The following is a 5315-nucleotide window of genomic DNA, read 5'->3' on the forward strand; positions in this document are numbered from 1 at the left end:
CCGCCCCGCAGCCAGGTGAGGCCGCTCCGCCCCGAGGGGGGCCGGCTGCCTGCCTCTGGCTGTGTGTCTGTCTGTCTGCCTCTGGCTGTGTGTCTGCCTCTGTCTGCCTGCCTGCCTGCCTATGGCTGTGTGTCTGCCTGTGGCTGTGTGTCTGTGGCTGTGTGTCTGTCTGTCTGTGTCTGTCTGTCTGCCTGCGGCTGTGTGTCTGTCTGTCTGCCTGCCTGCCTGTGGCTGTGTCTGTCTGTCTGTCTGCCTGTGGCTGTGTGTCTGCCTGTGGCTGTGTGTCTGTCTGCCTGCCTGTGGCTGTGTGTCTGTGGCTGTGTCTGTCTGTCTGCCTATGGCTGTGTGTCTGTCTGTCTGCCTGTGGCTGTGTGTCTGTCTGCGGCTGTGTGTCTGTCTGTCTGCCTGCCTGCCTGTGGCTGTGTGTCTGTGGCTGTGTCTGTCTGTCTGTCTGCCTGTGGCTGTGTGTCTGTGGCTGTGTCTGTCTGTCTGTCTGCCTGTGGCTGTGTGTCTGTCTGTGGCTGTGTCTGTGGCTGTGTGTCTGTCTGTCTGCCTGCCTGTGGCTGTGTGTCTGTGGCTCTGTCTGTCTGCCTGTGGCTGTCTGTCTGCCTGTGGCTGTGTGTCTGTCTGTCTGCCTGTGGCTGTGAGTCTGTGGCTGTGTCTGTCTGTCTGCCTGCCTGTGGCTGTGTGTCTGTCCATGGCTGTGTGTCTGTCTGTCTGCCTGCCTGTGGCTGTGTGTCTGTGGCTCTCTCTGTCTGTCTGTCTGCCTGTGGCTCTCTGTCTGCCTGTGGCTTTGTGTCTGTCTGTGGCTGTGTGACTGTCTGTCTGCAGCTGTGTGTCTGTCTGTCTGCAGCTGTGTGTCTGTCTGTCTGCAGCTGTGTGTCTGCCTGCCTATGTCCGTCTGTCTGCCTGTGGCTGTGTGTCTGCCTGCCTATATCTGTCTGTCTGCCTGTGGCTGTGTGTCTTTCTGTCTGCCTGTGGCCGTCTGTCCATCCATGTGTCTGGCTATGTGTCTGTCTGCCTGTGGCTGTCTGTCTGCCCGTGGCTGTGTCTTTCTCTGTATCTGTCTGTTTGTCTGCCTGTGTGTGTGTCTATCTGTCCGTCTGTGTGTCTGTCTGTCTCTCTGTGGCTGTGTATCTATCAGCCTGTGGCTGTCTGTCCGTCTGTCTGTCTGCCTGTGGCTCTGTGTCTCTGTGCCTGCTCACCTGCCTGTGACTGTGTGGCTGTGGCTGTCTGTCCACGTGTCTGAGCGTGTTGCTGTCTCTGTGTATCTGTCTGTCTGCCCATGTGCCTGTGCCTGGTGCCTGTGTCTGTTTGTACATATGCATCTACCTGTGTCTGTGTCTGTCTGTGTGTCTGTCCCTGTCTGTGTGTCTGTCTCTGTGTCTCTGCGTGTCTGTGTCTGTCTGTCTGAGCCTGTGTCCCCACCCCACCACAAGCCACAACTGGCCGTAACCAGAGCAGAGGAACGTGGTCTTGGGATAGAAGCGATTCATACAAATAAATAATCCTTCCTGTTCATGGTATTGGTTGAGGTTTGTTTTTCCTAAACGGAAGTCAAGGGCACATAACGGAGCACTAAATATTGATCAAAATAGGTTTATATCCAGAATACAACAGAAAACATGAAGTGTACAAGGACTTCAGCCAACTCTGGTTTATTTACCACAACAGTACGTACTGTAGCCATAAATCCATAAAAGGATTGATACAGCAATAATGAGAGAAGCAAAGTTTAAGAGGATTCTTATTGAACTGGAAAACACAGAACCATAGAATGGTTTGGATTGGAAGGGACCTTAAAGCTCATCCCATTCCAACCCCGCTGCCGTGGGCAGGGACACCTCCCACAGGAGATGTAACACCGAAGTATTTGTAAAGTGCATCTTCTAACATTTCGTAGATTTAAAATGTTTTTCTCCACTGTGGAATAGAGAAATGAATCCTGCAGAATGATCTAGATGTTCACACCTTACAGAAGACATCCGTGCTCTAGTATAACCACGCTCACCTCAGTGGAATCTCTCCGTTTTCACTGGTGCGTGGAGTCGCCTCCAGATGTGAAGAGTGGAAATTCCATGAGGCAACTCCAAGCACTTCTAAAGGAATCTGCTCTAAAGCTGCAGAGAGAAGCAGCACTGCCTTGCTGTATGTTCTGGCTCCCAGAATAAAGAAGAAAAAGAGATTCTGGTACACAGAGTTGGAGACAGGCAATGTAGGCACAGAGAAGTGAATTATGAGGAGGCAGCCCAGAGTCAAAAGTTCTTGGCACAGCAAATCAGACAGTGCCTAGAGCATCTCAGAAAATCTACACTTTTAAATTGCTCATGTTGTGGGGGGGAAAAAGGGTTTGGAGCCAGCTGGATTTCAGTCTTTCCAAGCAACGTGTGGTAGATTTAACTGAATACTAAAAAAAAAATGTCTAATTTTTATCCAATTAAGGCAATTGGATTGAAGAGTGTTGTTAATTTTCTCATCATTTCCACCAATAAAAAACCTGCCACAGAATAAACTTGCCATCACACTTCAATAGGTGACTTTCCAGTCCATTTTGAAACCAGAAAACTTAAACTGAAGATTTGGAGAACTGGGTTTACTTTTTCCCATTATTGGAATGTTGGGAGAATGTTGGCATCAACTGGATGAGATTGCAGTGAGATGAAATGAGATGGATTAAGGAACAGTACCAAACTGTTCATGTCCATTCTAATATTTAGGGGTTTTTTTCCATTTTTGCAATTTCAAATGAGTATTTTTTTTAAACGTGCCTTTTCCCATTCACTGAAATGCATTACAAAGGAATTAGTGATGTTGGCAGGCATTTATGTCTTTTTGCTCTAAGTCTTGATCTCTACCAACTCACTTCTTATAACTGACTCAATGTTAAACAACAGAAAACTGTTTATGGTCATACAATTTAGTTAAATGTAAATTAAAAATCAAGTTTACATTATAGTGACACACAGAGGTTGTGCAAACCTGTTTTATTTTTAAAACCCATTGACATAGCGCTGATTTAGCCCCATTGCAAAACTTCCTTCAGTGGAAGTGTTAATGTTTCCATGTTTCATATGGAGATGGATGGAAAAAGACAGCTGAAGTTGTACAAGAACTGCGCTGATCCTACCTACAGCTTGGAGAACAGCATCAGCTTTTAAACACAGAAGGAAAAAGTGATGAGACTGGCAGAGCTGACTGAATAAACCAAAGATCACACCATACTGTTTAATACAAGCAGTATGGAGTATGTATATGTTATCATTACTAACATGATGTAACAGGGGAAATTAAACCTTTTTGTTGTCTTTTAAATCATAGAATGGGTTGGGTTGGAAGGGATCTTAAAGATTATCTAGTTCCAACCTCCCTGCCTGGAACATCATCTACACGAAACTGTCATTAGCAGCCCCAAGCTTTGGCAAGAAACTGAACAAGCGTACAATGCTGAGTTTCACATGTCCACTGTTGCTTCAAGTATTTATTTTTCACTGCACTGAAAATGCTATTTATTAATATTCCTGTGATCACGGATTAGCAGTTTCAACTATTTAGGTTGAATCAGCATAAGACAGCGTTGACTGAGGGATCTGTACAACTAGAAATAAGTCAGACTGCTAAGAACATCAAAGAATAAAAGCCTGCAACGACTCAAGAGATCATCTCCAACTTCAACCAGTCCTGCTCTCAGGCTTCCTTGGATGTGTACCCACTAGGAAAATATCTGCCAACACCAATTAATGCACATTAAAACTAGATCGTGAATCCAAATAAACCTCCAGCAATTCAGGATAGTTAGGATCCAAAAATTACTTACGGTAAGTGATGTTGTCTGTTAACTACTTAAAATAAAAATGTTGATAATCTATTATTCGCCTTCATTTTTGAAGGAAAAATAAACCGCATACCAAAAAAAATGAAAAAGGCCTTTCAGTGCTTTTACCCTCTTTCAAGCACATTCCGCACTGCAGTTTATTACATTCTTCAGTTCCTCAGGCACAGAGCTTAGGAATTGAGAATCGTGGCATGCAACAGAAGTGAAGTTTGTGGAGGAAGCACGTGGAACAGAAGAGTTCATACCCAGTTACATTACTGCATAGAAATGCCACAGTGTTGTACTGCAAACTCTCAGCATATAAAGTTGTTCCACTACACATAATGTCTATGTAGTGTGACTTAACTAGATCGTACTGGTTGCATATTATAACTGTTTAAAAGAATTACCAGTAAATCAGAGAATGAAGAGCTTCTTTTAAGATCTTTCAGGAGCTTATCTTTAGTCTAATCAAAATAAGGCTGAGACGAAACGCACCTGGCATTTTTAAGTATCTATGATAGCATTAAATTGATATAAACTATCTAAACAAAGGAACGTTGATAAAACTGAAATTTCCTACTCATAAATGTTAAAACCTTTTTTTTTTAAACTATCAGAGGATAGTGCAAGACAAAGTCTTTTAGTAACACTGCATTTCCTTTCTTAGAAGACAGGAGTTCAAACAGGACTGCCTGTGACAGGAAGGGACCAAACTCCATTACCACAACTTCCTGATCTTCAGAGTTTGTCCATATGACATTATTTATATATTTAGGCTCTGACACATGAAAAATGTTAACTAGTAACACCATCCTCTGAAAGTCCACACAGCAGCAATAAAATCACTTTGAACATAGACTTCAATCTTGAATGGCAACTTCAGCAGAAGGGGACCCTAGGGATTTGTATCCTGATTCCTATCACTTCTAAAATCAGTTTGTTGGCATACGAGGAAAATAAACATAGGTGACTTTCTGGTTTACTCCCAGAAGTGCTTCTAGGTCCTCATTACACGTGGTGACAGCTTTTCTGCCAAGGGCTGCTTCTCTCTGAAGCCAGTTATCAACCTTTCTTTGGATATAAAATACAAGCAGTTGAGAAGCTTTGGAGCACATTTATTCAGGGAGTACTTACTCAGGGAAATACTATATGGTATTTCAGGAGCTGGCTGGGTGGGGATGGGGTTTTATTTAATAATGTAGGGCAGCAGGACTGTGAAGATGATAATTTGTCCTTGATAAAGCACTCAGGTATGACTAACAAGATTGTTGTTGTATGGCTCCTCCCTCAGGGAGGCCAGTAATACCAGGGGAACAGGTTTTAATAGACCCGGTGAATGAGCTCCTCCAAAGTAACTAAGACTTTTACTTTGCATGGCACTTAAGCAGCCTTCAGGAGATCAAAATACCCTCCTCCCTCCTCCCATCTTAATGAATGGCCATTTTATTTCCATGTATTTCAGTAGTTAAGAGATATAGAAGGTAATCAAGTATTTGCCTCC

This window comes from Phaenicophaeus curvirostris, chromosome 8 (assembly GCF_032191515.1).
Source record: "Phaenicophaeus curvirostris isolate KB17595 chromosome 8, BPBGC_Pcur_1.0, whole genome shotgun sequence".
Taxonomy (NCBI): domain Eukaryota; kingdom Metazoa; phylum Chordata; class Aves; order Cuculiformes; family Cuculidae; genus Phaenicophaeus; species Phaenicophaeus curvirostris.